The sequence below is a fragment of the Tenrec ecaudatus genome, chromosome 5, assembly GCF_050624435.1.
Source record: "Tenrec ecaudatus isolate mTenEca1 chromosome 5, mTenEca1.hap1, whole genome shotgun sequence".
Taxonomy (NCBI): Eukaryota; Metazoa; Chordata; class Mammalia; order Afrosoricida; family Tenrecidae; genus Tenrec; species Tenrec ecaudatus.
In genome coordinates this window covers 105,462,305-105,475,299 of record NC_134534.1, presented here as the reverse complement: position 1 = coordinate 105,475,299, position 12,995 = coordinate 105,462,305, and positions in this window count along the sequence as shown.

The following is a 12,995-nucleotide window of genomic DNA, read 5'->3' as shown; positions in this document are numbered from 1 at the left end:
CAGCTGGAATCGACTATATGTTTTTTCCATAGATTATATAATTCAATCCATCTTCACCCCACGAATTCATATCAATGAAGTTTAATGATCATCTCCCATCACTTTCATTTCAGTGCAATGAAAGCTAAAAGGGCACGGTGGGCTACCATCAAAGGGTCCAGTGAAATTTTCATCAGGAGAAAGATAATGATAAAGCTCTGCTTTAGAGCACTCTTGTCCAGGGGCTGCCTCCCTCTTACATGAATGGCCTTCCTGTTCCAGTGCCCCAACAAAGACCCAGGCCCATCTGCAGGGCTTTCTCTGGGGCTTGAGATACAAGCATTCAAAATGTTCCGTCTGCCCCTTTGCCTACCTCTAGCTTTTGTAGCTTACTTCTCGTTCCCATGGGGTACCACGGACTATTTTTGCTTAGTGAAATAGTTTGTCATCCATGGCAATTGATTTCCTTTTATGATCAATTAGTGTGAGGTTGTCAACACTGCTTCAAAGTCATGCCTGTACACAACCCTCCACCCACAGCCCTCCACTCAGACGCTTATAAGCACTATTCGTTTCCAAAAAAAGAAGAGACAGGAAAGGGGAGAAATAGGGAGAGAGGGGGGGAAAGATAGAACAACATCGTTATTAACTGGTGAAATGCATGAGGGTGTACACACTTGGAACTGCACCAAGGCAGCCCGCCATGCTTATCATCCTAACACTCCCCACTGGTCCACTCGTGGCTCCCTTTACGAAGCGCCACATTGTTTTACTTCCAGGCTTCGTCGATGACCTGTGATGACCCTCTCTCAGGCTCTGGTTGCTGGGGTGTCTGTGGGGGAAAGGGCAATGTGCATGGCCCTTGACCCCAGCGGCCCCATAAATCAGGGCCTGCATTGGGCTGCAATGGGGAGCCAGATGGCAGCTGCTGTTGGAGGAACTCGAGGGGAACTGAAGCCTGTGATCTTTGCTGCTGCTAACAGGCCTGATTTTTTATGGCTGTCAGCATCTTTGGAATGGCTGGGAGGCATGAAGAAAGACCTGGTTTGGGTGGGGGGAGTAGGGAGGGTGGGTAGGGTGACCCAGGAGGGATGGGGGCTGTGAAACTATGCTTATCTCCCCCATGGGGGCCAGCCCTAAGATTTTTTCTGCTTCTTCACTGGCAAGTGGCTTGGCCTTATACATGTTTTTGAAGACTTTTTAAAAGATGTGTGAATGGCGAAAGCAAATGTACCAAATATTCCATAGAAAGGAAAATGGCAGCCTCCCTTGGCTGGTGGTGCAGAGATAGTGGGTTGGCATCACCTTACCTGGAAAAATGTCAACTGACCTTTTCACTGGGCTAATGTTCTAGGAGCCTCTTAGAACACAGGCTTGCTTCCTAAAATGTCTTTGATGCTAGAACAAAAACCACTACTTAAAGCTTTTGGGCAGGTCCAACACTTGGATGCTTTGTGTTTTTCCAAAGTGAATGGACCAAAACCCTGGGAACAATGAAGAGGCTAAAAGCAGTGGTAAAGGATGAAAAGCAATGAGTGAGCTTGCCTGACAAAGAAAGACCCTCCTGCCAGTTCTGAGGCACCTGATTAGTGGGCATTAGCCAGAGAGATCCGGCCATTAAGGTGAAGTTGGACCACAGTGGGTGTAACAGCCTGGACACCAGCGTGGAGTAAAGTTTATTAACAGTCCTTGTGTGGTCCGGCAGTCTGCTTCCAACAGACACAACCTCCCAGTAAGAACAGAGCAAGCCACAGGGCAGGGCCATGTGGCCAACCCCAAACAAGGCTGACAGAGCCCAGAGGAGATAGTAATAGAATCCCAGATTCAGCCAAGTGATTTACAGAGCTGGGGAGTGGATTTATTTATTGGTTTATGAAAGACTTAAAGTTAGCCTCTGACTTAAGGGATGCTATGTTTACATATAAAGCATGCAGACCCAACAAATTACATCCAGAAAGTTCTAGGGGGCCATCCAAATGCTTGAAAACATTCTGGGTGCATTAAGATTCTATTTACTGCAGTGGGATTAGCCTGTAGCCAAATGTCCACTTCTTTTGACAACAGTGGGCAACAGCTCCTTTATCAATGAGGATAATCTATGGGCCAGTGGAGGAGTACCTAGGTGGCAGACATGATCAAGAGCTTGACCCTAACCAGGTGGTCCAAACCCAGCCAGATAGGGTCAGAAAAAGGCCTCCAGATCTGCTTCTGAAATATCAGCCGTGGAAAAGCCTATAGGGCACAGTTCCACTCCGACACACAGGACAGCAACAGATATTTTTGAACGGATCAGTGGTGTAGTAACCACAACTTGCATCATTTTCAGAGTCCCTGCCTGTTAAAGAAAAGAAACTTAACAAAGCAGCCTCAAGGATAGCTCACTAGAGACAGGTCATGCTCACCACAGGCCAGCTGGGAGAAAAGCTATTGAGAGGTTGCCTGCAAAGAGCGTATGTTACTCACTAGTCCCTGGAATGAGCACCGTAAGGTCCCATGCATCCTCAGCTCAGAGGTCAAGGTCCCAGTGACCTTCCTAAGAGCAGACCAGCAGCCAGGTAGACAGATGTATGCTTTGTGTTTTCTAGCCATCTTTTCCGAAAAGTCAGGAATTTTGATTTTCTGAGACACGGATGGCATAGTTCACTGACTGAAGTTGTAAAATAGTGGAGAGACCTATTCACTTCCCTCCTTTCTTCTGGATCCACCTAAGCACAGGCAATTGGAGAGGGGAAATAGAGGCAGGCATTAACTCCTGCTGCATCCAGGTGCTCAGAGTAGGGCTCCCTTTAGATTAATGTAAGGCTTTCAGGAAGGGTTTGAGAAGGTAAAGAATTCTGGAAGGCCCTTCACATCAGGAGGAAGATGCTGTGCTGCAGCCACAACACAAGGATCCTATCAAAAGTGTTAGGACCTGTACTCATAGGAGGGCTATTGCCATAGGCAGAACAATGCCTCCCCTCAAGATGCCTGAGTCCTAATCCCCAGAGCCTATGAATAAGTAGCAAAAGGACTCTGCAGATGACTTTACGTTAAGAATCTTGAGATGATAACACTATAATGGGTCACCCAGTTGGGCCTAATGTAGTCCCAAGAGTTCTTACACATTGTGTTAGTCTGGGTACATTAGAGAAAAAAATCCACAGAAACTCATGTATAAGAGAGAGTTTTATATAAAGTGCAAGTGCACATAAAGAAAACATCCCAACCCAATGCTGCCCAATCCCATAAGTCCAACTTAGCCCATATGTCCAACCCCAAACCACAAAGTCCTCCTCCATCTCACAAAACACACACTATGATGCCGACTGCAGGAGGAAAGCTGGATCAGTGAATGTGTAAGCATCTCGGCGCTGGCAGGTGTCTCCACATGGCTGCTCCAGCACCCAGGGCTGCATTGGGGTAGGTCCATGTGGCTTTTCCTTGGGGATGTCTTTCAGGAAGTGAGCCTTGCCAGCTGAAGCAGGGAACTGGCAAAGGCAGCTGCACCCTGGTCCAACCATCACAAAGCAAGAAACCCGAAAACTAGAAAGGTGAGGCTCACTGAGCCATTTATCTCTCAACCCTTCAATTAACCCCACATGAGTTTCTGTGGATTTGTTTCTCCAAAGTACCCAGACTAACATACAAGTGAAAGAGGGACCAGAAGGGAGACACATAAAAGTAAAGGGAAGAACACAAGCCGAGATTGGAGTGATTCAATTGCAGGCTGAAGGGGACCAGGATCCAAGGAATACAGGCAGCATCTACCCACTGCCATTGAGTTAATGTGAATGCATAGGGAGCAGTAGCTCCGTGAGAGAAAATGAGGCTTTCAGCTCCCACAAAGACTTGGTCTCAGAAACCCACAGGGGCAGTTCCTCTCTGTCCTATCGGGTTGCTCAGAGTTGGAATTGACTCGTTGACAGTGAGATTTTTGCTTTTAATCTCTAGCACTGTGAGATAATAAAGGTGTGTTGTCTGCAGGTAGGACATGTGTGGTCACTTGTTATAGCAGCATTGGGAAATGAATATACCAAATCATTCATTAAATGGCCTCTTCACATGCCAATCAATCACACTTTTTAAAAAAGTAAGCTGTCTGCTCACATGAATGTTCAATTCTCCCTGTGCTTTGGCACTCTTCCAAACAGCTCCAGTGAAAGCAGAAGAATTTAAAGTGAAATGTGTATCAGAACAGATTCAGTGAAAATCTGAAGTGTAAGTCCCGCATTTGAGAGCCAGTGTCAGAAACAAGCAAGGGAAACCCACGGAGACTGAGAACAACGACACCGAGGGGGCCGTCCACCTTCAACCCAGGGGCAATTGCTGGTGTGGTGGTATTTGTAAAAGGTTCACTGGGCACTTCTATGTCTTAAAGGTTTGATCTGGTGTCTAAGAGAGAAACACTTAAAGTTTTCTTTTTAGAAATCTGATTTAAAAAATACAAACACACACAGGTGCTCATTCACAAACACGCACACACAAGCTGGCCTTTGCTGAATTGCATCTGCTATCTGCTACCTGACATATAGAGCTAGGCCTTGTATATTAGCTGTGTATACAAGACATATCTCACAAGGGGTTGAGTCTGGACCATGGAGTCAAGTATCTACAGAAACACCACCCCTCTTACTAGCTGAATGACCTGTAGTAATTCATTCCTCGCAGTGCATCTCAATGTTTCTTCATGTACAAGAGGGGAAATCCTGGCCTCTAAATCATGTTGCTGCCCGGTGATTAACAAATGCTCCCTATTAACAAATACTGTCCCATCCTGAGCCATCCTCGCAATTGTTGGTATGTTTGAACCCATTGTTGCAGCCACTGTGTCACTCCATCTTGTTGAGGGTCTTGCTGTTTTTCGTTGACCCTCTGCTTTACCAAGCATGATGTATAGTGTTTCCCATAACACATCCAAAGCACATGAGACAAAGTCGTTATCCTTGTCTCAAGGAAACATTTTGGCTGTAGTTCCTCCAAGATAGATTTGGTTGTTTTCCAGGCAAACCTTGGGAGTGTCAATATTCTTTGCCAAAATCAAAATTCAAATATATCAATTCTCCAATCTTCCATAGTCCATATTCATTGTCCAGCTTTCATATGCATATGAGACCACTAAAAATACCAAAAAATATATACGAAATACCAAAAATACATGAAAGCTATCACAGCACCACACACGTATAGACCAGTGGCTGCCCTACCTCATAGGGTTGGTGAAAACACTAAACAACATTGATGCCTGCAAGACCCTGTTGCATCAGTTAGAACTCAGGCACATAGCATTCTATTTCTGTGAACTAACCACTATTTTAATAATTCCTATTTGGTAGAAGTAAATGCGCCAGCTTGGTTGATTCATCATTTAACTAAGTTCCTAATCCAACCCAAAAGTGATGAAGGTGGTGATGACAAAAATAGGGAACATTTGTTAATCACCTACAAACTGCCATACACACTTAATGCTCAGGGAGGTTGAGTAACTCGTTTGCTTATCAGTGGTAAAACTGATGTCTAAACCAAGAAGTCTGAGCTAAGAGTCTGAGTAACCATTCTGGCAACCTGCTTTTTAGAGAAGGCCCTCTCAACCCTATGTTGGGATGGAGACACAGAAGTGTTGGCAGATGCACTTTTGCCCTTGACTTTCACAGGACCCATATTGAAGGCCAATGACAAGCACCATAAGATTAAATGACTCTCGTTAAAATCTTGGTGGTGCCAAGCCAAGAACAATCTTAGTTTTCCAATAGAATTTGGAAGGAGAAGTGGGAAAGCCAACCTGAACGACTGTTCACTCCATTAGCCTAAATTAAGTTTCTCCAGAATCTCTCCTGTATCAAGGCTGGGGTAATCCTCATGGCCCTGAGTGAGAGTTTAGGAATGACTCACCTTGACATTAGCTTCCAGGCACTGACAAGAGTACCAGCAGCTCACCTTTATGGGTAGCCATTAAAAGCAAGAAATGACTGTGTCTTCCAAGATGCCAGAACATGTGGGTGTTGGGCTCAGAAGAGAATGCCTGCTTTAGAAGGTGAGATAGTTTTTGAAAAAGTCTAGAAAAGTAGAAATCAGGAGGAGTAAGTAATCTCCCATATCTTAGGTATCAGAGGGAGAAAAAGTCATGGCTACCTAGGAAAGAACAAAGCCTGGAAGAGAAGAAGAGTCTACTTCTAAAATAAAACAGAAAGAAAAGTGAGCAGATCTATGCTAAGAATAGAAACAGAACGATTGAAGGATGCGTTGGCTGGTGGGGCTCAATACCTCTAATGTCCTATCCCAACTGAGATTCATACAAAATTAACAATAACAATATCTAATTATATAATTTATCAAGGATTCATGAGGGTGGGAATGTGTGGGAGTGAGGTAGTTAGTTTATTGTACCAACCTGGGCGATAAACACATGTGGGATTAATTGAAGGGCAGAGAGATAAATGGCTTGGCGAGCCTCATCTCTCTTGTCTCTTGCTCCTTGATCATCAGACCAGTGTGCGGCTGCTTGATTGTTCTGTGCCTCAAGTTGCAAGTTAAACTACCTGTGGGACACCTAACCCACGGACTGTGCCGCTATAATTTGAGGTTCTTTCAAGACCTGTTTCGCCACACTATTGGAATTTACATCATTTGAGCTGGGGACTGTTGGTGACCTGCCTTGCTGTTTGCTGCCCGTGACCGGATAGCTTGAATTGCTCTATAGAGGACTATCCGGCGGCCCTCAAGACTTGAAGGACTGCCAGTGTCTCACAACTGTCTTGTGGGAGTGAGTTGCACTGAGTCGTTTGTATTGCTTTATAATTTAATTAGATGTTTATTTCTTATACATCTATCTATCTGTATATATATATATATATATATATTTATAAGCATTCTGAGTTTGTTTCTCTCGAGAACCCTGTCTAACACAGGGAGGGAGGGGTAAAAAGAGGAAGTGACACCAAGGGCTCAAGTAGAAAGAAAATGATGATTGCAGCATAGTACAAGTGAGCTTGATACAATTGAATTATGGATTGTTATAATATCTGTAAGAGTCCCCAATAAAATGATTAATAATAATAACAAAAACTACCAGCATTACCTTTGCTTAAAATAGCTCCATTTGACCTAGAGGCAAAATTTTTGTTTCCCAAACACCTGAATCCCATCTCCCATTCCATTCCCCATTGCCTGAAGTAATACCTTTCCTCCTCTTCCAACTTCTCACTAACACCTAGCTCTTCTCTCTCTCCCTTTTCATCCCCCTCATCTTCTTCATTTTCTTTTTGTATTAGCCTATTAATTTTATTTGACTATTAAAGTTCTAAAACAGAAGAGAAAACCATATATACTTGTCTTATTTCACCAACAGAAAGACTTTCACTTCTACTAAGAATTTACATCACAGAGATGCTTTTAAGTTAAGATTGGGCTTTTGTTCACATATTTCTCTTTATCTAGAATGATCTTCTTAATCTGTTCCCATCTCCTTTGTGTCTGTACAGCAACTGATGCAAATCCTTCCTTTAAATCATATTCTACTTAACATTAAATGTTCATATGACACTACATGAGGAAAATCATGTTGCCCAACCTGAATGCCATGCCCTACTGTTTTGAATTCCAATAGTACTTACTTGATTTATCACACACACATACACACATACAATTTGGTTACAGTATATTTTTATTGTTAATTGAGTTATATTTCAGACCATTAATTCTACATTCAACAATTCAAAATACTTACCAAGTCCTCAACCCACATTCTACTCTGTGCTCCCTCCTTTGATTTCTTTTCTCCACATATGGTCCTCCATCTCTCTTTCACCCAAGTCAACACCTGTCAACCCTGTAGTCCATTGCTTCATCTGTATATCCTTGCCCTCCTTGCCTTAGTAACCTCCACATTCTGTTCCCTTTGCTGTGCATGTCTTGGTTTCTGTTCTCATAGTAGTGGTTTAACAGAATAGATGCATAGAGATGATCCCTAGGTCCATTCATGTCATGAAGTGCTTCACGATTTCATCATTGTTTGAAGTGATGCAGAGAGACAGAGACAGAGACAGAGAGAGAGAGAGAGAGAGAGAGAGAGAGAGAGAGAGAGAGAGAGAGAGAGAGAGAGAGAGCTGGTTTTTTAATTCGTTCTTCTACTGAAAGGCAATTGGGCTATGTCTTGCTATTGCAAACAGTGTTGTGATGAACATAGGAGTGCGTATGCCTGTACGTGCTCTGCCTCTTACTTCTTTTGGGCATATACCCAGTAGAGGTATCCCTGGATCAAATGGAATATCTAGTCTCAGTTGTTTGAGGGAGCATCTATCACTGTGCAAAATGGTTGTATAAATTTAGTCTCACCAGCAGTGTAGGCAGCTCCAATATCTCCACAGCTTCTCTGATATTTGGTGTTTTCTGGATTGGTTTGGATGATCAATGTCAGGGAAGGTGATAGCTCATCATTGTTTTGATTTGCATGTATTGGATGGCTGGAAATTCTGAGCATTTTTAATATATTTGTCAGCCATGTAGATATCATTTTTGGTAAACTATTTGTTCATGTCTTTTCCCCTTTTAAATGGGATTATTCATTGCTCTGTTTGAGATATTGCTGTTTCCTAAAGTTTAGAGATTAGTCCCTTGTCCCTGTGTAGTTACTAAAGTTTTGTCCCCAGTCCATGCATTCTCTTTTTACTTTTTAATGAAACCTTTTGATGCACAAAAGTCTTATTTTTTAATAGTTCCCAATCATCTATTTAGTCTTCTACTGTGTGCTTCCTTCATTGTGTTTCATAGGATGTGTTTGATTATGTTCTGTAATAAGGCTTAAGTTCATCCCTATTTTATTATTGATGATTTTTATAATCCTGGGATTTACATGTAAGTCTTTGATCCATCTTGAGTTCATTTTTGTACATGGGATGAAGTATAGGTCCTGTGTCAATTTTCTGAAAATAGAGGTCCAACTCGGCCAGTACCATTTGTGAAGAGACTATCTCTTTCCCGGACTGTAGGTGGATCAATTGATTTCTGGCTGCTCTATTCTGTTCCATTGGTGAGATTCCCATGAGAGCAAATTACGCAATTTCTGAAAGTATCCAAAAAGCTAAAACTATTGTCAGAATGATTGCTTTAAATACAACAGAAAAGAAAAGAGTTTTCCAGAGATGAGCATAATACGTCCAGAGAAGAAGTCTTCTGTTTCAAATGTATCAAACACAATGACTATTGTCTAATTGGTCTGCCTCTAATGGAGTGGGTTCATCCTCCCTACAGTGAAAGGATAGCTATGGATAAAATCACATAGCCAACAAATCTCAGATAAAAGTGAAGAATATCACAAAACCAATAGGAAAATATCTTAACTAAAAGTTTTATTGTTTTTGTCATGTATTATTTAATATTGTTTTAATAATATTTTAAAACTCTTATAACAATCTAGTTTTGCTTACCTCTTTTATTGTCCTTATTTAAGAGTGGAATGAAATAATAAACTATATTTAATATGTCATTTTGTTATACTTAAAATGCTCATTAGGTTGTTAAATTATTTGAATCCCACCACTGGCTAGGTGTGAGGAAGTGAGTAGCACTGAGATTCCTTTCTCCCTGTTCTCTTGTCTTTGCTTTGGATTATTTCTTCTTCCCTCCAAAATAATTTTATTGGGAGCTCATACAGACACCGTATTATTCCCTAGTCCAAGCACATCAAGCAGCCATGGTCAATGGCTACCACAATCAGTATCAGAACATTGTCTTCCTTCTTGAGCTCTTTGATATCAGATAGCCTTTCCCATGGCTACCCCATTGTACCACCAGGAACCTGTACTCCACTTATCTCCATAGGTTCATCAATCCTGGGTTTCATATACTGAAACACAGAAAAAACATATAACACAAATTCAAAAGGGTTATCCCCAATGACAAAACACATATAAGATCAACCCCAATATGAAAAACAAACAAAACCACAGAAAACTAGATCAGGCCCAACATACACCAGAGGGGGATCAACTGACAAGGTTTTAACTCTTCTAGTCAGGCTGAGCATTTTCACACTGACATTTCCCATGAGGTGTGGGCCATGGCCACCAATGGGTTCTGTAGTTTACATCTTCCTTCTCTTCAGATTTTCAAAATTTCTCTTTTACTTGCTCCATAATTGGACCAACCAATACTGAGGAGAGAGTGGGGGCAGCAGAGAAATTGGGATTGACTAGCTTGAATTCAGTGTCCTCCTCTGGACCAATCAAACATGATCAAGGAGATAGGATTTGAAAGATGGCAACAGTATCCATTTCCACCTGTAACTAAATTTCAGAAGGAGAAGTTCTCAGAAAGGAAAGTTCTGTTTCCAGTGGAGGCTCCGGAGAGGTTCTTGGATAGCCAACAATGTCTCTGCACTGTCATCACAAGTAGGAGTCCTGGTGGTGGGGTGGGCTACACGCTGGACTGCTAGCTGCAGGGTCAGCCGTGTAAACACACCAGCTGCACCATGAGAGAAAGATGAGGCTTTCTGCTCCCGTGAAGATTGAAAGCCTTAGAAACTACAGGGAGCAGTTCTCCTTTGACCGATAGGGGGTTGCTATGAGTCAGCATCTAGCAGATGGCAGTAAGGTGTTGTTTTCAATTTGAACAAATAAAGTGATTCAAATGAGCTAGTAAATTTGAAATGGGGAATATAAGATCCCTCTTTCTGTCCATAGCACAATGAAGAGTCGGATCTGTATCTTTTAGATGAAGAACATGGTATCTTTGAGATAGCAGAAGGTCATAAAAGATGTTGGTCTGCAGGGTCTGATTCATATATTTGCAACCTACTAGCATATGCCTTTGAGTAAGTTAATTCATGAGTCTGATTTAATTACTTTTCCCTTGTAAATTGGAAGTGAATAATGTTTCACTTATGGTGATGTTAAAGGGATCAAATAAAATAATAGACACAAACATCTGGTGGGATAAGCAATTAATAAATGCTAGTAAACACCCAGTAATCTCCTGTTGAAACTTACTGCCATAATTCAAGTCAATTCTGACTCATAGTGGCCTTATGGTTAGTGGTAACAGTCTAAAACACTGCAGGGGCAGTCCAACCCCATCCTGTATGATCGCTACGGGTCAGCATTGACTCAAGGACAGTGAGATCTTGAGTAACTTTCTGTTGACATTACTCATCCAGCAAGTTAGTGTCAGCTCGGTGGCTTGATCCCAGCTCCTGACTTAGAGGTCAACCCCCTTTCCATTATACTCCACAGGGTCTTTGAATTCTCATTACTCTCACCTTGACAGACTCGTTCCACACGTGTATAGCTTTCACTGGTCTCAGAGAAGCTTAATTACCTTCAAGGGCATATTGCGTTATCATCTCATTTCTTCTTCTCTCCCTTTATACACATTCGTGAGGGAGTGTGAGTCCTATTCCTAAAGATAGGAAACACTGACCTTTGAGAGTATGCAATTAATTATACGCGATGCCATGAATACCTTTACCAATCAGTGTAGGACTGAGCAAGAACACTGTGCACACAGAACTCCTGTCTCTCTTGACTAAAGGCCAACACTTTGAAAAGATGTTTAGATGCAAACATTATCCACACAATAGGAATGACAGCCCACTGAGGCTGATCCAGCGTTCCACAAAAAACAAGATTCGCTACGGGTGAGGTGACAAATCGAAGAGCTGCCAAACTGAAATGAGGGTTTGTGTGCAGAGGATGTTTACCCTCCCTCAGCCTCAATGTCACTCAGTGTCACCATCCTAGCAACCCAAAATCAAAACACAGCAAATATAGGTAAATCTCAGAAGACTAAAGGAGAAGCTTTACCCTAGCCTGTAGGGTCTCTGTGCGTCCTCATAGTTCTCTCAAAAATTCACAATAGAGGAGGTGAGTAGGATTATGATCCTGGCTGTACAGCTAAGGGAGTTGTGACAAGAAAAGTGCCTATTCTGCATAGTAGGTCAAGAAGGTGTGGCTTGGCTCTTGAAGAACGGGGAAACCCATTTTCCTTAAGTTGATTATCACTCACGTAGACCACATGTGTTCCAGAGTAGAACTGCCCCATAAAATTGGCTATAATATTTACGAAATAAAAATTTCCGTTTCCCTTTTCATGCACAAGCCATTTATGTCAGCAAAGCCGTGAAAAGTGCGTGGAAGGGTCTTAATTTCTGCATTGTGATGTATCGTGGGTCTTGTGATGGCTGGCTTCATTGTGTTCAGAAAGGAAACCAAGATTCCTTCCCCACCTCAACGCTAAAAGGAGTGGATGCGTGATAGCAGATGTCAGGGACATCTGTTGTGTCCCATCGAGACCTCCTGTGTTCTCTTCCTTGAGCCAGTTACAGGTTAGAAGATGTTAGGGCCTGTTATTGTTTAGGGTTGCTGCACTAAATCCGTAACTTCCCTCTCTCCTGTTCCTAAATTTCAAACCACTTGCCAGACAAAAAAAGGAGCAGAGTAAATGGAAAGTAACATTATGCTTGTTGCAACTGAGCTTCAGCCGTGGACTTTCTAATCCTACACTGGAGATGCGCAGGTCTGAGAAGCTCTTGCCAATGGGAGAAGAGGACCAGGCACGTGGCGGAGTGCGATCAGAACCCAAACAGAAAAGACACTGGGAGAGGCTGAGCGCCACCGGCCCACTTTCTCTTCCCAATAGTCTCAGCACAGGACTGCCCCAATTCCCTGCCTAGAGGGAGGGTGGGGGTTCACAGAAAAAAGCAGGCATTCCCCTTGTGAGCACTACAATATGTGTATAAGGAAGCATTGGGTTTTAGAACTAAGACTTCCTCTTTAATAATTTTAAAATAGAGAGGGGAGAGGAGAGTCACTGTGTGTGTGTGTACACTTGCTCATGCGCAGCTATACCAATGCTAATTGACCACGATTGACACTTTCCAAACTGGAGTTTTATTAATATTTTACCTGGATAAGTTATCAATATTGAAATACCATCATCGTCATCGAATTTATCTTCATAGACCGGAAAACGTAAAACTAAAAACATCAGTTATCTGGAAGACCAAAGTCTTTTAGGGAATAAGCAATTCCACTTCTTTTCTGTCA